At 38.5% G+C, this 24729-nt stretch overlaps 2 pseudogenes; one reads left to right on the top strand and one right to left on the bottom strand.

Annotated features, from left to right (window-relative positions):
* Positions 1-14139: 14139 nt before the first annotated feature.
* Positions 14140-15811, top strand: LOC113600004 (ferritin light chain-like; annotated as a pseudogene).
* Positions 15812-23181: 7370 nt separating this feature from the next.
* Positions 23182-24510, bottom strand: LOC106990084 (dihydrolipoyl dehydrogenase, mitochondrial-like; annotated as a pseudogene).
* Between the last annotated feature and the right edge of the window lie 219 nt (positions 24511-24729).

The raw sequence follows: 24729 nt of genomic DNA, 5'->3' as shown, positions 1-24729 counted from the left end.
GAGCATTTTATACCAAAAGTTCTATGGACTCTTTCAACATTTCCTAGTTTTTTTTTTTTTAATATTTATTTATTTTTGACGGAGAGAGAGAGACAGGAACAGAGAGGGGGCAGGGAGGAACAGACAGAGAGAGAGAGACACGGAATCTGAAGCAGGCTCCAGGCTCTGAGCCGTCAGCACAGAACCCAACTCAGGCTTGAACTCACCAACCGCAAGTTCATGATCTGAACTGAAGTCAGACACTTAACCACCCTGAGCCAACCAGGAACCCTTTTATTTTTTCCAATTTTTAAAAAACCTTTATTTTTAAATGGGGGGGAGGGGCAGCTTTCTTGCTGTTAGGTAAGTATTTGTGACTAATTCTGTAAAAGGGCTTTAAGTAGACATGACCTTTGTCATTTCCAAGTGGCAACATTTAGGTCCTGGAACACAATGTTCCAGTAACCTCTTCCCTTATTGTATTAGTTATCTAGTACTTCATAACAAATCACCCCTAAACTTAGCAGCATTAAACAACACACATTTCTATCTTGCCCAGTCTCTGTGGGTCAGGAACACCCCTGAAGCTAGGGCTTTTGCTTCAGGGTTTTCACAAAGCTGCAATAAAGAAGTCAAATGGAACTAGGATCTCAATTTAAAGCTCAACCGGTGATGGATCCACTGCTAATCCCACTTATGTGGTTGTGGCAAGTTTCAGCTCCCTGAGGGTTGTTGAAACAAGGCTTCCGTTCTTTGCTGGGTCACTGGCTGCAGGCCACCCTTGCCATGTGGATCTCTCAACACAGCAGCTTGCTTCATCAAAGGCAGTAAGAGAGGAAGTCTGCTAGTAAGAAGCTACATTTCATAACCCAACATAAAAGTGGCATGCCTTCCACATTGTCATAGTCTACTGATCAGAGGCAAGCTAATCAAGGGGAGCCAGGAATATCAGAAACAGGTGCCCTAGCAGGCCATCGTAGAAGCTGCCTGCCACACCCGCCAGAAGATGAAATAGCCCCTGCCTGCTTGATCCTGCAAGGACTGTGGACAGAGCCTCCACTCACCTGTGCTGAATATGCCCATCTTGCTTAGAAAGCATAGCATTTGAATCTCAACCTATTCCTCTCAAACATTATCAGCCTGGCAGCGATCCTAAACTGTCCTATGTTTATGCCGTGTTAGCACATACAAAACTATTTTCCGTCCAAGCGTGTGTTTTTACTCATGCATCCCATTATGGCCAGGCGCAGAGTGTTAAATGAATGAAACTGGCATTCTGTGGCACATGAGTCAGGTTATTATCCATTCTCTCAGGGAGAAGGTGAAATGGCTTTGTAGGGCTAATCTGGTATGTTAGTCTGTTTTCAAGCAGAATCAGAGCTTTAAGAATGGTAAATGGCTGCCTGTTGACAGATAAGAATCTATCCTGCTCTTGAAACTTCCAGTCAAGGAGATTCCTTTTTTGTACTTCAATACCCTTTTTTTTAATTTTTTTTTCAACGTTTATTTATTTTGGGGACAGAGAGAGACAGAGCATGAACAGGGGAGGAGCAGAGAGAGAGGGAGACACAGAATCGGAAACAGGCTCCAGGCTCTGAGCCATCAGCCCAGAGCCTGACGCGGGGCTCGAACTCACGGACCGTGAGATTGTGACCTGGCTGAAGTCGGACGCTTAACCGACTGCGCCACCCAGGCGCCCCTGTACTTCAATACCCTTTAAGAGAAAAGTACACTATTTACATAACTCACTGAAAATGATGCCCATGATTTCCTCTTCAATAATTAGCAATCCCTATGTAATATTCTTTCATAAATGGTAATGTGAAAACACAATAAGTAACTAGCAATATTTAATGTGTGTCTATTATTTGCAGAAGCCATACAAAGAATTTTATACGTGTTATCTCATTCAATCTCCAAAATGTATTCTTCAAAGACAATGTTATTGGAGGAATCCAGACTGAGAAGTTAGACAAACTGTCCAAGGTCAAAAACACAGCTTTTATACGGGACTAGGATTCGATCACAAATTTCTAATTCCAAGTCCTTAGTTGCTCTAATACTTTCTTTTGAGTAAGATATACATTCAAATTTCATGACATTTCCAAAAATATTAGAGTCAGACTAATTTTGTCAGCTCAGGGCAGGTCACATGTTAGAGCTCTCCCTGCTTCACCCTTGCAAAGCTGTAACTATCGTCAATTCATCAGTGCAGATGATCCTTTTACACATAACTCAGATCATGTCACTTCTCTGCTCCCATGTTTCCAAGGTCTTCTCCTTAAGCCTACAAAAGTCCCTAAAATGTCCTCCAAAGCTCAACCCAGTCTGCTCCCCCTCTTCTACCATGCACTCTGAGCTCGTCTTTTGCCCCTACCTTCCTTCACTCCACAGACCCATGCTCATCTTCCTTTTTTCTTGAACATACCTTCCCCCTGCAGGGCCTTTGAATTTGCTGTTCCCTTGGACTGAAATGCCTTTAGGTTGTGATCACGTGGCCTGATATTCCAACTCCTGGAGGTTTTTGCTAAAATATCTTTCCCAATAAGATATTCTCTGACCCCCTTTTAAAATGGTAACCCCTGTCTGACTTTGCTTGACACTCACTGCGCCCCTTCTGTAGCACGTAACCACCATCTGACCTATATTTTATTTATTCTATGTCTCTCTCCACAAAAAAAGTAAGATCCTCGAGAAAAGGGACTAATTTTTTGTCAATTTTGTTTGGTATTGAATCCCTAGTGCCTGGTATACAGAAGGTGCCAAACATCTGTTGAGATAGAAGAGAACAAATGAGAGAATGGTATTTGCAAGGCCATAATACACATCATAATACAAGTCTCAGCTATATTCTATCAGCAAACTCAGGAAAAACATGTATTTGAACTGTAAATGAGAACTATGATCTACAAAGTAAAAATGAACGAATTACTCCAGGGTAATTTTAAATAAAAAAGATCTCTCGAAGCCACATTTTTAATTTTTAAATGGACAGATTGAGAGCTTACAGGCGAACAAAGATGTAAGATGAACTACCCAGATACCTCGAATATGAAGTGCTCCAAATAGAGCAACTAATAAAGTTACCAACACAAAATGTCATGTTCAGAAAAAAATCAAGATTTCAGTGTCATGAGTTCATTGTTCCTGTCAATTGAGAAGTGTAGGAAATGAAGCAAAATTTAACCAGTGACACCAGTGAACGAAGTGACAAGAAGACAAGGAAATAATAGCTCCACAGTAATGACTCATGAGCACTTCAACTCACGCTTGCTCTTTACCAATTTCATATTAAAACCTGATAAAGAGGGGCGCCTGGGTGGCTCAGTTGGTTGGGCGGCCGACTTCGGCTCAGGTCATGATCTCACGGTCTGTGAGTTCGAGCCCCGCGTCGGGCTCTGTGCTGACGGCTCAGAGCCTGGAGCCTATTTCAGATTCTGTGTCTCCCTCTCTCTCTGACCTTCCCCCATTCATGCTCTGTCTCTCTCTGTCTCAAAAATGAATAAACGTTAAAAAAAATAAATAAAAAAAAAAAAACCTGATAAAGAAAAGAGTGCAATACAGCCACACAAGACCTTTAGGAGCTTTTAATATGAGCATCAGAGAGATCAGAAGTCAGAAACAGGAGTGATCCTTAAGTAATTTTTGAACAGTCATTAATTCCTCATGCTGCCAGAATTAGAAAAGAAGGCAAACTAAGACTGAGCTGGAGCTAGAATAACATTTTTGAAGGAGCATCATATTCCCAAACACTCGACCTGCTTTTTAACTACCTTTCCTTGGCACTCAAACCAGCCACACTTTGTGATTTGGCTATCTCACCAGATGGAGTGTTCTCAAGTTCCTCTCTGCCACTATCTTCTCCAAGTATAGTTGAAAAGGCAAAAAAAAAAAAAAAAAAAAAATCCAAAAGCTCGGCAGAGGGAACCATTCTTTTTATTTTGGCAGTGATGTGCAGCTCCTTGGCAGGCAGCACTGTTAGTTAACGTAGTTAGCACTCTGGAATTGTCTATGACTTTTGTCATGTGTTTAAGCTGATTAGCCCCCTGGGTGACTTTGGCTTTCCAGGCAGCATTTCTTTTGACAGCTTGCTGAGGGTACAGATGTCTGGACAGCAGATAAAGTTCTTAACCCTTATTTCTCATTTGGTTTCTGCTCAACTATTTTAACAGCGCCTGTGGACTTATAAACAGAAGGCAATGGTTTAAAATGTTTTAAGATGTTCACTTACGGGCTCACAACTATCCGCTACGGCAAATTTGCATCAGTAGAGGCACAGTAAAATGTGACTTCCTTCACACTTGAACTTCTTTCACAGGCTAAACTCCAGAGTTCTACCTCTGCAATCTCAAATTGACTCCAGCCTTTTTAATCCTCATTGCCACTACCCTTTCTCCCAGCCCTATTACTTATGCCTAATAACAGAACTAGGCTACTGAGTTCTTCACGATACGAGCTCATCTTCAGGTTTGTATTCTATTGTTTCCCTGGAAATGATCAATGCTCCTTCCAAACTACAATATTTTCCTGGTTATGCCCACTGCATTCCAGGCTGTGCTTCTGTTCATGATTAATTCACCTCATATTTTTATATAATTTATTGTTCAAAAATCAATGTTTTACCATAGTTACCCATTTATAAAATATCTATATCCTCATAATCTTACCAACTTTAATAGATCAAGTCCTAGTTCTGTTTTTCAAATGCCTTAAAAATTTCATATAAAATATATATACTATTATATATATTTTTATGTATAATATATATTTTTTCACCATCAAATTAGTTGTACACACTGCTAATGAAATTCATCTTCCAGAAGGACAAATCTTGATCGGCTATAAAATAAAATTCTAACCCACATTCACTTAGGCTGTAATCACTGTAATTAACCCGTTATTTCCATACTACTTGTGGTGGCTCTGTTTTTCTACTTGAACTATGACTGAACAAATTCTTCAACTATTTCTCTTGTATTTATCTATTAGAAAAAGCAATCCATTTGCGTACACAAAGAAAGTGGGTTGTATTGCTCAGTGTTTCACTGTAAGAGCAAAAATTAGAAAACACAGGACTATCTACCAATTAATGAAGTGGTTAAATGCATTATGAAACATTCTTATGTCATGGAATATGATGCAGCAATTAAAAATGTCTATGTCTGCCAGTTGTAGTCACCAACATAGAAAATGTATCAATATATACGAGAAGTGAAAAATAACAAATTGCAAAAACTGCATACTACATTCTATAACACTTAATAAAGATAAATGCATTGAAAAAAGTCTGGGAGATTTTGCCATGAACTGTTACTTCTTGAGAAGGATGTATATTTGAATAATGGGATTAAAAGGGACTTTTTCTTTTTTACTCAACTGACCTTTGTATTGTTTGAATTATTGAAAAGAGAATGTATCCAAATATTATGTACTTATTTAAAACAATATACACAATGACAAAAATCTGGCCTCACGGTGGATTGCTTAATGGAGACCTGATGTTTATTTATCTATTAGATGATTTATGTTTGCTTATTTTTTACTTCACAACCACAACAGAGAAAACAGGTTATTAGAGCTGGCTAGAATGTTAATGTAATAGAAAGATATCCTCAAGCAGCACTGGTTAAATCCTGTATATGATATAATCCTCAATTTTGGGTGCCACATTTCATGAGGGAAATTCATAACCAATGTAACTCTGGAGTAATCAATGCGATGGTTCATCTTACGTGTCAATTTGACTAAGCTAAGGGATGCCCAAGTAGCTGGTAAGGCATTTCTGAGTGTGTCTGTAAGGGTATTTCTGGAAGAGATTAGCACTTGAATTAGTAGACAAAGAAGAACCCCCCCCCCCACCTCGCAATGCAGCTGGGCTTTATCCTATCTGTTGAGGGTATGAACAGAACGAAAAATATCAGAGGAAGGGCAAATTGGCTCTCTGCTTAAGCTAGGACATCTGTCTTCTCCAACTTGCAGATGTCAGCACTCCTGCTTTTCGGGCCTTTGGCCTCAGACACGGACTTATACCCTTGGTTCTCAGGACTGAATTTGGCCTGGAACTCCAACACCAGCTTTCCTGGACCTCTATCTTACAGACAGCATATGGAGGGACTTCTCAGCCTCCATAACTGCATGAGTCAATCCCTCATAATATACATCTTTCTGTACATCTCTTTCTATATACCTTACTATTTCTCCTAATAGTCACTGCAAAAGACTATAACTAATAGAGTCAGGAGCTAGAATCCACATGATATTAAAAACCTTAAATGTGGAGAATATTTACAACGAACAAGAGAAGGTTCTATCATTTAGGAAGAGGTTAGCTGAAAAGCTGGAAAGCACCATAAACAAACTTCTCATGTGACGAGAGTACATGGTAAGCACTTTCAGGATGAATTACTTCATCTATGATTTTTCTTTCATTGTTGTAAAATGACCCCAAGAATCATGTGCTCTTATGGAAATATTAAAGGCCAGGAAGAAGAAAGGGAGGGGTCATTTTTCCTGCATCATTGACTAAGTGTCATCAATCAGAACCTCTACCTGTCTACAGTCAGCCACATGGAAAGAAGGCACATGGTGATAATATATAAACTAAAAATTTCTAAAACCTACTCAACTCTAAGACTAGACTCTCCAAATATCTCCACAAATTTACTAATCCACAAAAGAGAAGCCACCACCATCCACACTGTCGGAGAAATAGAATAACCCTATTTTGGAAGAACCAAAATCCAAAACCTGAAGTCAGGTTATCTAGTTAGTTGTTTTGTTTTGTTTTAATTTTTTTTTTCAACGTTTATTTATTTATTTTGGGACAGAGAGAGACAGAGCATGAACGGGGGAGGGGCAGAGAGAGAGGGAGACACAGAATCGGAAACAGGCTCCAGGCTCCGAGCCATCAGCCCAGAGCCTGACGCGGGGCTCGAACTCACGGACCACAAGATCGTGACCTGGCTGAAGTCGGACGCTTAACCGACTGCGTCACCCAGGCGCCCCTGTTTTGTTTTGTTTTAAATAGCAGGTATATGCAGTTATGGAATCAAAATATTTTATCTATATATTAAACCACTTGTAATAACAGTGATGTCATTCTCAAGGTAAAAAAAAAATTTGTATGCTTTACAAATGTCATTTGGAAATCAGAAAATTAGTAAGTCATTACTTCCCACGTATGAAAAACCAATCTAAATGTACTATTATTAAAGCCTAAGGATATTATTATACCCTAAGATACAAGTGTTCCTTCATGGGAACATTTTTTAATTACTATTTTAGATTCTCATCTTTACAATTCAGTACCATATTCCCAGCTTCTATTATTTTTCCATGTACCCAGCCAATTCCTTTCTGTCACCATTATCTACTAGGCTTCCTCACTATGTGGAACTCATCATTATTTCCAATTCACATCCCCTGAGAAGATGGATTCAGGAGTTCGTGATTCTACCACAGTAATTTATAAAGGTCTTCTTAGAATTGGTCCATTTTACATGTGCTAATGACCAGCCCACTGAGTTTGACATTATCCACTATTACTAAACCTGCAGAGATACTTCACAGGGTTTCAGCGTTAATAACGACAAAAAGGCATATGGAAGGACCTATTTATAAAACCTCAACATCTAGTTTATTTACTAAGCAGTAAGTACTGACCATTACAATGATTCACTCCCCTTCACTCTACCAAACTCCCAAGGCTATTTAATAGGTTCTTCAGTATTTGCTTATTAATTTTAAATCCAAGCATTAGATTTATGCTGCATTATTACCACCTCTTAAATCTTAAAGGCTTGGTTTAGATCTTTTTATCTTCTCTATTGACATAGGCCTCATCCATCAGCTGCAAATTGTCATTCAATTTCAAATACATTCTCTATGAAGTTTGACCAGCTTTCATCTAAAAAGAGACACATCTTTCCCTCAGACACTGACAATAATCAACAGCTAGCCAACGACAAGAGGCTTGACTTCAATGGAGTTTCTAAATGATATATGGAGAATATGTTGAGATGAAAACCATTCCTTTGAGATCTAATTTGAGGCCCTGCTAACAAAATGTGATTCATATCATAATTATATTTTTAAATTTAAATGAATTTTATTCATTTAATTTATTCATAAGACCTCATCCAAAAGTCTATATCACTGAATGCATCTTTGTTCTTGAGTTTTCATTATTAAATCAAGATTGGGTTGAGGGCATGCAATGAATTCTGATACCAGCTACCCAGTATTAGGCCAATTTCACAGGCTAGGGGCACAATCCTCCATAAGACTGCCATTACTTCAGATACCAGCTGCAGGTTTGGGAGTCTCCAGGCATCTTCACTTATGAACTGCAGGCTAAAAATTCAGGGTTCTCATCATCCCCTCAGATTTGATAATTCACTAGAAAGACTCATAGAACTCAACAAAGCACTCTACTTACTATTATAGTTTTATTATTGCAAAAAGATAGAAATCAAAACAAGCCAAAGGGAAAGAGGTATAGTGTGAGGTATGAGAGGGCTCTCAAAATGAAGCTTTCATGGTCCCCAGAGATGCATTTCCGGCCTAGCACAAAGATATGTGATAATATGCAGAGTACTGTCAACCAGGAAAGCTCACCTGAGCCTCAGTGTCTATGGTTTTTATTGGAGTTTGATTATGTAGACATAATTGATTGAATCAATGGCAACTTGGCAGAACTCAATCTCCAGCAGGCTGACAGCACATGACTCAAAGCTTCAACTCTCTAAGTACGTGTTTGGTCTTTCCTGATGGCCAGCACTCATCTTGAGTCATCTTGTTAACATGAACAAGGCGTTCACCATGAGTCATCTCATTAGCATAAACTACCAGGTATAGTTCAAGAAGCACACCTTGGTATAGTCCAAGAAGCACACTATGAATAACAAAGACAGCCCTATCACTTAGGAAATTCCAAGAACTTAGAAGCCATCTCCCAAGAACTGGGAACACAGTCCAACACAATTCTCTATTCCTAGGACTTATAGGTTACTTTCCAGGAATCAGAGACAAAGGCTAACCAAATTCTTTATCACAAAGAATGGGGGTGGGGGGAAGGGAGGGAGATTTTGTTATGTTCATAGTTCTCTATTTCATATGAAATTCAAAATTTCTTAAATCTATAAAGAAAACTCAGCACAGTACACCAAAAACAATCGAATAGACTTGATGTTCAACACTGACCACTTTGTTCTCTTCTACTACCTATCTTTCAATAGCCAGTGCCTCAGTGGGGAAAATGAATGTTAAAGGGAGGCTGTGTCCAACATGCATCTATGAGTTAGTTGAAAAGCCAGCAAGGCACAATTTCAGCCCACCACATATCAAACCACAAAAAATTTCTTTCTACTGACTTAGTCAACCTAGCACTTTTCAGGACTTATGCTTTGATGTACATGAAGGTCTTTCCTGTTGTAATAATAGACTAATGTTTTTATCTCATTGTACGATAGATTTCCACTTTTTTTTCCCTTAGTTTTGTTTTTCATTTAATGTATTTTCTTTTTAATTTATGTAAACCTTTGAAGCATGCCTATTCCAAATAGAACAGCCCCTTCTCCTGACAGAATCGTCCCCCCCCAAAAAAACACCATCAAAATTACTAGGAAAAAATAATACTCCAAATAAACTATATAACTTCCAAAAAATATACCTACCACTATTTTTTTTCAAGAATATTATGGAGCTGTGATTTTTGCATACAGTTTTGTTCCCTAAAAGTGCACCCTACATTTTGGAGAATGCTTTCAATAAAGCTAAGAACCAGATACTGAAAACCCAGGAGATTAGTTTATTTAGCCAGAAACTCTTGGTAGCTGAGCTGGGTGAATTAGCAAGTGTTTCTACAATTTCAGGGATAAAGACAAAGCCAACAAATAATGTATGTGCTTTTTCCGTGGAATATCCATATTTTGCAACCAACCAGAGAACTTGGAGGTTAATCTAACTCCAAAATTAAACCATCTATAAAAAGGATTAAGAGCGAAATTAAGTATGTTACATGAGCTTTTCCACTGAAATGTAATCACTTAATTAAGGGAGGTAGTTCAAAAATCTGCATGCTTTTTTTCTTCTTGAAAACGGAAGCCCAAATCTTAACAGTCAGCAAGACCAAGACTCTTATCTGAAGGACTGAGACCCACACCACCACCATCTCCTCCTCCACACACACAGACCTCTATCAGGCAAATGCATTAATATGCTTCCTTAATTGCCATCTTATATTCATCACGAAGGACTCGTCAGTTATTAGAATTTACAATGTCACTTTCAAGATGGATAAGGTAATGTTCTTACTGAATTCTTCGCATAAAGTCAATTCTAAATAAAGTCATATATGTTTAGGTCAAATCTCAAATTGGAATAAATCCTCCAAATTTTCCTTTGAGGGTGATTACTCTCATTACCGACCACCAATAGATCTATAACCTATTTTTGACTTAGAATGTTTTTGCTGGTTTTTTCATCCTAAAGTCCAAGAGTATAATGAATGTTATGGTGATTTGTAAAAGCAAATAGAATACTATAGTTGTTTAATAAATCACAAAAATCAACTAAGTATGGTCAACATCATTACAATTATAGAACCAAATATCTTCCAGGTGTAGAAAACTCATCATTCACAATGCACAGTGGGCAAAGTGATTTTGCCTTTCAAAACAGACACATTTCATTCAGCATATGAAATTTAAGTTGGCAATTCTTACCTGAGTTTGGGAGAATTTTAATTTGTATTCAAAAATGAGTGGCACTTGCAAACAAGGTGGTATATTGAAGTTGTGTACATCATAACTGTCTTTTATTGTCAGGAATGCACGTCTTGAGAATTACCCAGAGTAATGTGTAACAATTACTTTTATATTAGGTTTTGATCAATTGTACAGCATATTTTCTCAAAATTATCAGTCATAAAGAAAAGCCTTCAGCAATGATAGCCTAAAAATAGTTTATTGCAGTCACATTTACTCAATTCATTTATGTTTTTCATTCCTCTATATTCAGATGGTTTTTTTGCCCTCATTTTCTATATTGTCTCTAAAGCAATATACCTGCACATTCTTGATGTTTTACTCAATTTTTTGTAACACAAAGCTTTCAATACTGAACACAGATAGGTAATTGCCTAAAAGATATCTTTGCATTTATTTGCCAAAAGTCATTTTTCAGAAGTGCTTTGTTGTTGCAAATAATAGCTTATTGGAATACTATTTCCTCTTAATTAAAGAGCAGCCTGATTCCTGTGAGACTTTATGATAAGCAGAAGTAAAATAAGACTATCTAAAACCTTTCTCAGCCACACTGGTAGAAATATACTTAAAACTATGAAAGATCAAAAATTGTGATGGAGCACCTAGGTGGCTAAGTCAGTTAAGCATCCGACTTTGGCTCAGGTCGTGATCTCACAGTTTGGGAGTTCAAGCCCCAGGTCAGGCTCTGTGTTGACAGCTCGGAGCCTGGAGCCTGCTTTGGATGCTGTGTCTCTTCTGCCCCTTCTGTGCTCACGCTCTGTCTCTCCCTCTTTCAAAAATAAATAAACACTAAAAAAATGTTTTTTAAATTGTGCCCAGGGATGGAGGTATCAGTTTTGTGGAGCTAAAATTTATACAATGGTGTGGGTGGGGGGCATGAGGCAGGGGAGGCTCTATAAAAATAATTACAAATACAAGATTAGGCCAAGGAAGAAGTCAGTGAGGGACCGTAGAGCTTAGTATTCATTAGCTTCATGACAAACTCACTCTATTCACTAAAAACGTATCTCTACACTTATTTTTAAACTGGTAAAATCACTAAATCTACATTAAATCTTCTATCACATTTCTACAGATTGAGAATTAAGAATTAAAATCAATTCCAATATGGAAAATAGGCCAAGTGGCTGCCAGAGGTAAATGTTATGCTGATAAATAAAGCTATATTATGAAAAAAAAATTGCGAAGCATGGAGATAAAACCTGATCATTATAAAATTCTAACCATCACCTCCCCCTCTGCAATCCTTATGTGAGTGAAGACCAAACGGCAATTTTTCTTCATTTTGTTGGCTGTTGTTTTTGCTTTGTTTTAAATCCAGCCAAAAAAATTAAAATCCACCAGCTCTTCCAAGTGTCAATAAATCTATGATCATACAGTGAAATCTGAGGTTATACAAACTTTGAAGTTGAAAGAAAATAAAGGTCATTTTTTGGAGCTAAACTTAAAGTCAAATTATGATTCTACCTCTTACTCCATTACCTGAGGATATAATTTAATTTTCCTAAGATTGAGTTTGTTCATCTGTAGCAGGTGGGCCATAACCCCTACCTGAAAGTAATGTTGTAACAATTAGAGTTGCTATATTTGAAATTTTTAACATGTGGGAGATTACATAAATAGTAGTTTCTAACACTAAACTGTCAGCAGTAGTATCTTCTAAATTGTCTATAGGGAGTTTTGCTTAAAAAATACATTTATTAAAAATTGTGGATGTAGTGGTCGCCTGGGTGGCTCAGTCGGTTAAGCGTCCAACTTCGGCCCAGGTCATGATCTCACAGTTCATGAGTTCCAGCCCCGCTTCGGGCTCTGTGCTGACAGCTCAGAGACTGGAGCCTGCTTCGGATTCTGTGTCCCTCTCTCTCTGCCCCTCCCCAGCTCATGCTTGCACTCTGTCTCTGTCAAAATAAATAAACTTAAAAGAAAAAATTGGGAGGGGCGCCTGGGTGGCTCAGTCGGTTAAGCGGCCAACTTCGGCTCCGGTCATGATCTCGTGCTCCGTGAGCGAGCCCCGCGTCGGGCTCTGTGCTGACAGCTCAGAGCCTGGAGCCTGCTTCAGATTCTGTGTCTCCCTCTGTCTGACCCTCCCCCGTTCATGCTCTGTCTCTGTCTCAAAAATAAATAAACGTTAAAATAAATTAAATAAAATAAAAATTGGGGACGTGGAGCAGATAGCAGAGAAAAGAAGAAAGGGAAAGAGAAATATACAAAGGGAGCTAAAGAGGAGGAGAGAATGGGGAAAAAAACATGGCACAAAACTTGCAAGAATAAAGGGGCTCAGTATAAAATTTCTGCTGGTGGAATCTAATGAGCAATGTCTAATGATTTACATCAAATTATGTTTTGCCTCTGTTGCATACCTTCTGCCCCCTCCTCAGGCTTCAAGACTGACCAATGTGATTTTTACTGTGGTCACATTGAAGGAAATGAAAGAAAGGAGCATCAAAAAGAGGTGTGGTACATCTTTCCATTTACATAAGTCTTCTTTTGGTTGCTTTCATTAATGTTTTGTATGAATCCTAAACGTTCTTGTTAAGTTCGTATCAAATTACTTTTTATGGCATTTAAGAATTTCAAATTCCAGTTGTTCACTGCAGTTAACTTTTGTATATTGAGAGTGTATCCTGTGACCTTGCTAAACTCCCCTATTAGTTTCAGAGAGTTTTTGTAGATTCTTCGGGATTATCAGCATACACAACCACACTATCTGTGAATAAAGGTGGTTTTATTTTTTCTTTCCAAAAAAAATTTATACATATATATATGTGTGTGTATATATATTTATGCACAACTGACCGATGTAACTGAAATGACCAGATATAACTCGCTCTTACCCTTAGTGTTACAGATGAAGTGTTTAGGGCTATGATTTTGCCCATGATTCAAACCTGTCAGTTTGGCTAGACAGGTTAATCCAAAAATCACATTCAAGTGAAAGTTGGAATCCTACTCAAACATTTTGCCACACCCTAGAAGAAACCAGAGAAACTTGTGATTTCTGTTTAAAACGCAGAAAGCTGGCAAGCACGCTGCTTCACCATTACAACCAAAACTACCACAAATGCCTGGCAATCAACAAATTCAAAACTTTCTTGAACCCATGAGAGAGATAAGGTCTCAGAGCCAATGACTGACCTGAAATGTAAGGAGAAAAGCAGTCTCCAAGACGAAAAAGGATACAAGAACTTGCATACCCAGGGGGAGAATCTGCCTGTTGCCACAGGACAATGGGCCAGATTCAGGTAAAATTTTTAATCCATTTCTAAATTCCAAGTGAGGACAGGAATGAGAATACAGAATCCCTGGGAACCACAGACACAAGCTGCATTCAAAACTCCTCACCCATTCTTCAAAAACCCTACCTGAGCTCCACAGAAAAAGACTGGGTCGGGACATGAGGCCCAAGAGAACCTCCATTCCCGTGCAAGCCGCAGAGAGGTAAACAGCTGTGGCAAAGCACAAGGTCCTGCCCACACTCTTCTCATCTACCCCTCCCACAGAAAAAAGGGCTTAAGCATCTGGGGTTAGGGCAGCAAAAGATTGTTGCCTTTCAAGTACTTTAAAGAACTACAGCTGGGGGCAGGGAACAGAAAAATAATTTACACCTGGAGCTGCCTGCTGAGGCCCACACCATTAGCTATCTCAGCAGGGTTGCTGTTACTTCTTGTTATCTTTTTTGTCTGTTTTTTGTATACATCCACAAGGTAATCTTAAGTTTTTTATGAGAAAATAAGTGAATTGAATTAGCTAAAAGAATTTTGGAAAAGCAGAACCAAGTTTGAGGTTCACAGTAACTGATATCTACACACAAAACAGTAGCCAAGACAGTTCAGGGCTGGAGAAAGGATAGACCTGGGGGCCCAATGGGACTGGATGGAGGGTTCAGAAAATGAAACACACCGGCACATATACAGGGGATCCTCGCCCAATATGGAGGGGAGGAGGTGGATGTGGGAGTTAGGGGTGCCAATCCCCAGGTAGTGGAAAATCCACCTATTACTTTTTTTTTTTTTTTTTTTTTTTTTTTTAGAGATAGAAAGAAAGTGAGTGTGAGCAGGGAAGAAGGGCAGAGGGAAAGAGAGACAGAATCTTAAGCAGGTTCCATGCTCACCAAGGAGCCTACGAGGGGCTAGATCCCATGACTCTGGGATCATGACCTGAGCCAAAATCAGGAGTCGGATGCTCAACTGACTGAGCCACCAAGGCATCCCTCCACTTATAACTTCTGAGTTATAGGCATCCCTCCAAGTATAACATCCCTCCACCTATAACTCCCCCAAGCTTAACTACAAATAGCCTAATGTTGATGGGGAAGCCTTACCAACAACATAAAACAATCTAGTGGCACACATTTTGTATATGTATTAAATGCTCTATTCTTACAATAAAGCTAGAGAAAAAAATGTTGAGAAAATATATTTACAGTACTCTGCTGTAAAAAATACTCATATAGGCAGGGTGCCTGGGGATCCCCAAGATCTATCACTTGTTTCAAAAGTGTTTAGAATGGAGGAATGCCCCTTCTTGCAATTTCTTTTCCCGTTGCAACCTTGGAAGCCATTGTCTCAGCCACCCTCTGCTTCCGGGACCAACCAACACGGTTTTGTTTTCTTTAGCTTAGCTTCTAATGCCAATCAACCATAAGCTCCCAGATTCCTCAGAATTATTCCTGTCAGGTGGAAGCTGCCGTCAACCACTTGATCAACATGCATCTGCAGGCCTCTACACTTACCTTTCTCTGAGCTTCTATTTCCACCAGGACGATGACGTGGCTCTGGAAGGCATGGGACACTTCTGCGGGTTGCCGAAGCCCAAGGACTCCCAGCGTCTCTGGAAGATGCAAAACCAGCGCGGCGGCACCGCCCTCTTCCAGGACGTGCAGAGCCATCCCAGGGTGAGTGGAGTAAAACTGGACACTTCAGAAGCTGCCTCGGCGCTGGGGAAAGACCTAAAGTGGACCCTTTTGTATCTGCTTGCCGTAGGCTCTGCCTGCGCCGTGTGAGTTCCTAGGGAACCACTTCCGGGAGGAACAGGTGAAACTCACCAGGAAGATGGCGACCACGTGACGAATTAGGCAGGCTGGCCCCCAGGCTAGGCTGGGCAAGTTAGGCTCACTCTCAAGCGGGAGTAGGAGCCTCCAGAACCCAGAGTCTGTTGAGAATCCCCTCAGGCATCCCCCTGATGTCAGGACTGCTGCCTGAATCTCTCCCTTCAGCTACTAGGCCGCTGTTTAACCACTTTGGAGTCTTCTTAACAGCTGTGGACCAACTGGAAACAATAAAGCTTTTTGCAGGGCTGGGTGGGGGGATCTGACTATACGTGAATGCGCGCAAGTTCAAACCCATATTGTTAAAGCTCAACTGCATGTTCAATTGATTTTCAGTAAACATGCAAGGAGATTCAATGAATAAAGAATAGTCTTTCCAACAAATGGTGCTAGAAAAATTGGATATTCGTAAGCAAAACAATAAGGAACCTTCACTCATGCATCTTGCCTTATATAAAAATTAAATGCAACTTGACCATAAAAATGATCCATTAAAGAACAGATTGATAGATTGGACTTCATCAAAACTTAAAACATCAGCTTTTCAAAAGACAAGGTTAAATAGTGAAAAGACAAGCCATAAAGTAGAGGAAGTATTTGCAGGCCATTGATAGAGGGCTTATATCCAAATTATATTAAGAACTCTCAAAAGCAAATAAGAATAGAATTATAAGAAATGGGTAAAAGACTTGAAAAGGAATCTTACCAAAAAATATAGAAGGATGTAAAGCAAGCACATCATCTAAATGATACTTAATATCATTAGGAAATAGGGAAGTACAAATTAAAAACAAAATGAGATACCACTATCCTTGTAATGGCTCAACTGAAAAAAAATAAGAAGTACTGGTGAGGGGGCAGACCCACTAGAACTCTCATAGATTCCTGGTAAGATAATAGTACACCACTTTCGAAAGCATTTTTTTAGTTTCTTATAAAACTAAACATGTATTTGCCATATGACCAGGAAATCTTACTCCTTGGTATATATTTACCCAAGTGAAATGAAAACCTGTCTTCACACAAAAACCTATAAATAAGGGGGTAGGAAGGCAGAAGTGTCAAAAGGGCACCAGTTACATTTCAAACAGCCAGGTCCAGGTAACTCCCAGGGCCCTGAGATCCCTCTGCCTATCCAGAGACACCCAGTGACCTGGCCTGGGCAAAGCTCTTCTATCTCCACAGGCAGCACCAGCAGGAACTAGCAGGAGTCCCAGTGGCAACAGGCAAATCAAGAATCCAAAACAACATGGCAAAGCTCTAAGGATGACACGGTCTTTGGAAACACAGCCCACAATAGGCCAAGACCTGCATGCTAAACCTAATAGAGTAAGTGCTTGCTAAAATAAAAGATTCAAATAGGACCCAGAATCATTGCAAACATACTGACTGTCCTACTATACAATAGTTTAGCGAAACATTACCATTAGGGGAAACACAAGATCTCTTTGTATTATTTCGTACCCGTGCATGCAAACAATATTATCTCGATTACAATATACATGACAAAAGGGGCATTTGGGTGGCTCAGTCGATTCAGTGTCTGACTCTTGATTTTGGCTCAGGTCATGATCTCAAGGTTCATGAGTTCAAGCCCAAGGCCGGGCTTTGTGCTGAAAGTGTAGAGCCTGCTTGGGATTCTCTCTCTCCCTCTCTCTCTCTGCCAATCCCCTGCTCATGACTCTCTCTCTCTCTTTCTCTTTCTCAAAATAAATAAATAAACATTTGAAAAACATACACAAAAAAAGAAAACTTACACATAAATGCTTACGTAGCAACTTTATTTGTGATTGTCCCAAACTGGAACCAACCCATATATCCCTCCACCAGGAAGCGGATAAAATAATGGTGGTACATTTACATAACAGGAAACCAATCAGCAATAAGAAAGAACTACTGATACATACAACAGTCTTTTTAAATCTCAAAAGCATTATGCTTAGTGAAATAAGCCAGAGTCAAAAAGGTACATATTCTGTAATTCCACTTATGTTACATTCTCTCAGAGGCAAAACTATGGGGGAATAAAAACCAAGGCTGGGGATCCGGTAGTTAGTAGTTAACTATCAGGGGTAAGTTGAATTTTGGAGGATGGAACTTTTTCAATATTTTGTTCTATATCTGGGTTGTGATTGTGGTTTCATGACTGTATGTTTTGGTTTTTTTCAAAAGCATACAATTTTAGAGGCTGGAACTTTTTCAATATTTTGTTTTATATCTGGATTTTGGTTGTGGTTTCATGACCATATGCTGTTTACAAAAAACACTCAGAACTGTACAACAGGAGGATGAAATAAAAAACTTTAAAAAAAGGGTAAATTTTACTGGATGTAAATTTTACCTTAAATAAAGAAAATGGGAAAAAAAGAAAAGACACATTAGTTTGATCCCTGAATATTCAAGACTGATTATGACTATAAAAAGTGAGTGGTGCTGAGTGGCTCAGTCTGTAAAGTGTCCAACTCTTGGTTTCAGCTCAGGTCATGATCTCATGTTCATGAGTTCAAGACCCACGTTGGTCTCTGCACTGGCAGTGCGGAGCCTACTTGGGACTCTCTCTCTCTCTCTTCCTCTCTTTCTGTCTCTGTTCCTCCCCACCCCCCTTGTGCTCTCTCTTTCTCAAAATAAATAAACTTAAAAAAATTTTAAATTAAAAACAGTGAGCCTATTATATAACCCATAAAAGTATTAAAACTGCAATTAAAGCATTTTTTAAAATCATCCATAGTCCTGCCATCCCGAGATGTCACATTCTTTTATGTAGTGTCTACGTACACATTTTAAACAGAAACATACCCATAATCATTTTACATTTGTACATTATTCCATTTAACTAAAGTATAACTGACTTAACCTGTCCTTATTAATGGACATTTGGACCACATTATAATGTTTTAGCATGATAAGCAAAACTCCATTCAACATCTTGATATACATACTCATTTTTTCTTTTGATTTTTTTCACTTGGGCTAAATTTCAATGCATGGAATTACAGCAAGGAGCACTTAATTTTTCTTCACCAGTTTGATCATTTTTCCAAAAAGATTTTTGCTTCTTTTCCACCCCAATAACAGAAATTAGTGCAATTTTATAATATCTCATATCCACTAATATATATGTTATATATGTAAAATTTTCAACTTAATATATGTAAAATGCGGTATTTTGCTTTAATTTCCATTGTTCATTTGTATCACTGATTACACTATTTCAAAGATTTGTTTCAAATTTCAAATCCATGTGAGATATAGTTTACCCATATCCTCTGTGCATATATACTTTTAATATATATGAACATAGCAATTTTGCCATGGATAAGTGGTATTTGCCTAAATGTTCTTTCCAGATTCATGAAAAATTATACAGGAATCTCTAAGTAAAAGGAAGCCAGGGACCATTGGTTTCCTGGTGGCCACCATATGCTAATACTAGATGCTTAAAACTATATGTTGGAAGGAGAGGAAGGAAAGAAGGGAAAGGAACTTACTCCCTCTAGAAAGAGCCATTATAAACAAGGAGTAATCATCTTAACAGGGAGGTTCATGAGAAGTCTCTCTGTCTTTTTCTTCTCGGAATTAGGACACTTTGCCATATTTTTTCCCTTTTAAAACTTTTGCTTATTCAATTTTAAAATATACGTTTATTTCTAAGGTGAAGGGGAAGTATCATCTGTTAACTGGAATACTAGATTTCTCTTCAGGAAGATGTGACAACTCTCAATGTACTTGGTTTTGAGGGTTTTGATGGTTTATTTTGCAGAAAGGAAACAGTGCTTAAAATAGGGGAGGTTTTGCTATTATAAACCCAAACGGCCGTTTTGTTTTGATTTGTTTTTTAAACTTCCCCTCTCCTGTCATCTTACTGTGTGTGACACCAATCTTAGTCAAATGAGGTATTTTTGTTTGTCAAATGAGATGGCAAATGTAACAGGTACATTTCTGGCAGAATAGCGGGAATAGTATTAAATCTATCTTTGACAAGGAGTAGCGACATCACAGACTGGTGGTTCCATATGAGAATTGTACTACACAAAATCATCCTAACCCACCCCCCGCAGAATAGCTCATGAGATACTGGTGGTCCATCTGGAGCCCTCAGAGACAATTCTACTAATGCAGGAGGATGGTGTGTACATGAGTGCACGGCTGGGATAACCCTGGGTCACGATCATTGGTGATGAACAGTGAAGGTTTTCAGAGAGGCCGGAACCAAAAAACGCCTCCCTTTTCACGATGACACAGAGCTCTGTATGCCATTGTCACACTAAATCCCCACATACTACATGTGCAGTAACTTAATAAAATGAAAGCAAACATTGTTTGGAAGATTAGCTCTAAGTCACACAGAATTTGGCAGCTCCAATTTGCATTTGAATAATAAACTAATAAGCCCACCACATACCAAGTTTGCAGCAGACTAATAGTGGAAAATATATACTTAAGGATATTGCAATCCAGGTGACAAAGGATACAAATGAATGTTGGAGTTGGGTGTAAAACTGTCCCGTGTTTTATTTGTCAATATTTATGAAAATGTTCACGATTTCCATTTCCTGCACTGAATTACACAACAGGAACTTATCAGAGAAACCAATTAATATCGACAGTATATTCCACTGTCACAATAACTGGTAGAATGGCTCAAAATAGCAAGTAGCCCTCTTGAATCTCAGGGATCTCCAGAATGACATGCTTTCCAAACTTAACCTCAAAGGTAAAGGAGAAAACAAATTGGGATTACAGGAAAGCAATCACAATAGAGAAAAAAAATATCTGAGATTAAAGGCAATGTGGCTAAGGTCTGTGGGATCAATGGTACTACCTTTAAAGAAGTTACTTGGAGGGAAAGCATGGGGAAGAGATGCAGGGATTTTTTTTTTGACATAAGTAGTGGATATTGGGAAAGATTTGGTTTATTCATTCATGCACAGATTCATTTATTAAAACATTCATTGAATAGCTACTGCTTCTGAGCCCTCTGGTAAGATCTTGAGATGAAAAGATAAATACTATAAAAGATACATTTTTAAAAGATCTTACAAGTCAGTAGGAAAGACGATGTGTAGAGAGATGTTGTAAAATATGAAAGCCCTATAATAGAATTATGTACAAGGAAACGTTTATAAGACTTTAAGAGGGGCACCACACTCTTCTGGTTGGCTTTGCTACCTAAACTAAACCTTAAGAATGAATACATTTTGTAAACGTGTTCATTTTGTTACTAGCATCGGGAAAACAATTCACAGTGTATTTATAAACGTTCTTTATTTTAGCCCTGAGAGTCAATCACACATTTAATATTTGTGACAAAAACTATTAAGAGCACAAACATTTCCTCTTCCGTGGGCTGACTCTGAAGACTTGAACTTCCATTGACCTTTCACTGACACAATCACTTTCCTTTGTTCATTTACTGCCCAGCTGTTTGAATTGGAAGACCTGAATAAACAAGTCTGATTCTTCACCTTGGACCAGGTTAGAGCCTCCAGATGACAAGGCTCTAGTGGGAAAGGCAAAGCATGCGTGCTTCATGTTCTCAGGATTGTAAGGTCAGGGCTGGTGATTTTTGGCAACCTCCCCCCAAAAAGAGTGTTAAGGAACTCGTTGAAATTATAAAGGACAAAATGAGAATTTTTTGGACAAAGGCTACCGGTGATTTTCACACTTTATTCTCTCAACCTTATAAAGATTATTGGTACTTTTTTGGGTTGAGAGATTCATTAAAGAAATGGTTGTGAAGTTGAAAATTACTACAATTGGAGAAATCACGACATATTCAAGAAGGCCTCTTTTTCAATTATTTTTGGTATAGGGTATTGTGTGATATGCAAGTGTCAAGTTGTGAATCCAATTAAATCGCCAAAAATCCTGGCAAGACAAAGTCCCTGTCTCAGATTACATAATTCCGGAAGACTGAAAGTCATAGAAAAGGCTGAGGTTTTAGAAGAGAAAATAGATACCTGTGCAGCAACTTGAGAAAATTTCTGTCTACATGTTGGCATCTAGACAGTCTTCCTTATACTCTCCTAGTTAATATGAAAATATATGTCTCCCAAACCAACGAATGTCAATAAGGAATGTATCCTACTCCTCAGAGGTTTCAAAAATAAAACATTTTTAAAAATAAAAATTACCCAGGACACCTGGGTGGCTCAGTCAGTTAAGCATCCGACTCTTGGTTTCAGCTCAGGTCATGATCTCACAGTTTGTGGGTCCGAGCCCTGCCTTAGGGATCCACGCTGCCAGCGCAGAGCCTGCTTGGGATTCTCTCTCTCCCCCTTTCTCTGCCCTTCCCCACTAGAGCTCTCTATATCAAAATTTAAAAAATAAATAAACTAAAAAAATATAGATACACTCTTATGTGGCTCCTGAGAAACTTAACAGAAACCCATGGGGGAGGGGAAGGAAAAAAAAAAAGAGGTTAGAGTGGGAGAGAGCCAAAGCATAACAGACTCTTAAAAATTGAGAACAAACTGAGGGTTGATGGGGGGTAGGAGGGAGGAGAGGGTGGGTGATGGGTATTGAAGAGGGCACCTTTTGGGATGAGCACTGGGTGTTGTATGGAAACAAATTTGACAATAGATTTCATATATTGAAAATATATATATAGATAGATAGATAAAAATCACCCATTACTTCACCACAAATTTGAAGTATACTAACAAGTGAATTCCAAACACACACACATGCACACATGCACTGAATCACCCTGAATTACACATCTCACAGCAACAACTATAAATAGGTGCAAATATTTCCAGAATATTGTCCATTTTATACAGGTATGCCCTTGAAAAAAATGGACTTTATAAAGCATAGGTCTAAATAGGTCCATCTAGACCTACCTTACTTTCTGGTTATGTACTTTACTTTGAAATCCTTTAATGATAAACAATTTTTTTAGTCTTTTTTTTTTTTATCACAAACAAGAGTCTAACATTTTATCACAAACAAGAGTCTATTGCCATTTCACATACAAACTTCTGGAGATCACATGTATAATGTCTAGGTAATATAGAGAGAAGATCATAGTCTTTAGAGTCATAAAACATTTTATTTCAATTACAGTTATATCATTTGCAATTTAAACAATTTTTGCCAAGTAGAACCAAACTTTCATCATCAATAGATAGGTGACAATAATAATCCCTTTACAGGACTGTGAAGATGGGATGAGATAAAACATATAAAATCTATTTTTTTGAAACAAAATATTAAATTTATTCAAAATGGATGAAATGGAATAATTTCAGCTATGGTTTCCATTCCATCAAAACCTATTAAAACCTTCCAAAATTTTCATAATTCAGTCCTAGAAATTCTTGGATCTGTGAGAATTTCCTGTTAGAAATGTGACCTCTACGAAAGCTCCCAGGAAATTTCAGAAAAATATAATCTTCTGTTTTAAAAGTTGATTGATTTGCCAAATGATGCAGCCAAGTTTGCTTCTCTAAATGCTTCTCATAAGGTCGGGTGCGCATGGCAGACTCTAGCTATATCTTCACAGGATGCTCCTTACTCCAACGCAAGAGTAGCTTCATTTATCATTTCACCAGCACCTGACCCGAGAATATGTGTTCCCAGTACCCTGTCCATGGATTTCTCTCCCGGAGTCTTCACCAGGCTGTCTGTGTCGGCATTGGTCTTTGCCCTGCTGTTGGCAGCAAAGGGGAACTTCCCAACTTTGTATTCTATACCCTCTTCTTTCAACTGCTCTTCTGATTTTCCAACCCAAGCAACTTCAGGGTGCACGTAAATCACAGAAGGGACACAATTGTAGTCAATGTGCACAGCACCACCAGCCACTCCTTCAACACAGATAATGCCTTCATCCTCCGCTTTGTGAGCCAGCAGTGGACCGGCAACCACATCGCCAATAGCATAGATATTTGGAATTTTAGTCTGGAATCCGGTATTGACTGGAATTCTACCTCCAGGCTTTAGTTCAATTCCAAACTCTTCTAGTCCCAAATTCTTAGTAAAGGGTCTTCGGTCAATGCAAACCAAGAGCACATCACACATGATAACTTCAGTTTTACCACCAGAAGCACCTTCAATAGAAACATCATTTTTTCCATCTGATTTCTCGGTAGCACCAGTAACTTTTGTATTCAGTTTAAATTTAAATCCTTGTTTTTGAAGGATGCTTTGAAAGTTTTTAGATATTTCCATATCAATTTTAACTCCACCAACATGACCTAAAAACTCAACTGCTGTCACCAAGTCTTTGCCAAACTGAACCCAATTCTACACCTATTACTCCTGCACCAATGACAACCATCTACTCTGGAACTTATTTTTTAAAGATAAAGCACCTGTAGATGACACTATTGTATCTTCATCAATCGTGATTCCAGGAATAGGAGTAACTTCTGAACCTGTAGTTATAAGAATGTTCTTGGTATCGATAACTTGAGTGCTGCCATTGGCTTTTGTAGCGGTGACCTGATTTTTGACCATTATCTTTCCATATCCATTTATGTGAACAACCTTATTCTGTTTGAATAAGTGGGCCATTCCACCAGTTAAAGCTTTTACCACTGTACTCTTCTGCTTGATCATCTTCTCTAAGTTCAAGTGAACTTCAGACATTTCAAATCCCCTAGATGCAAAATCTTTTCCATCGGTCATATGGTAATAATGACAGTTATTTAATAAAGACTTAAAAGGAATACAACCAACGTTCAAGCACGTTACACCAAGTGTTAAAAACTGACAACTTTCTTTGGATATGTGAGACTTGGAGTATAACTGTCTCTGGATAGCATGGTAGGTGGATGTAAATGTAAATGCCAACTATTTGAGGTACTTATTCCTTTATGTTAACCATTCTTATACTGCTATAGCATGTGTTTCAGATGCTAGGCCCTGGCCAGTCTCCTGGAAATGTTTTTAGCTCTTGCTGAGTTTATCACCTGGTACTCATATTCGGACTAA

Source organism: Acinonyx jubatus, chromosome C2 (genome assembly GCF_027475565.1).
Source record: "Acinonyx jubatus isolate Ajub_Pintada_27869175 chromosome C2, VMU_Ajub_asm_v1.0, whole genome shotgun sequence".
Taxonomy (NCBI): Eukaryota; Metazoa; Chordata; class Mammalia; order Carnivora; family Felidae; genus Acinonyx; species Acinonyx jubatus.
Note: the sequence above shows the minus strand (reverse complement) of the source record. Positions and strands in the feature narration are given on the sequence as shown.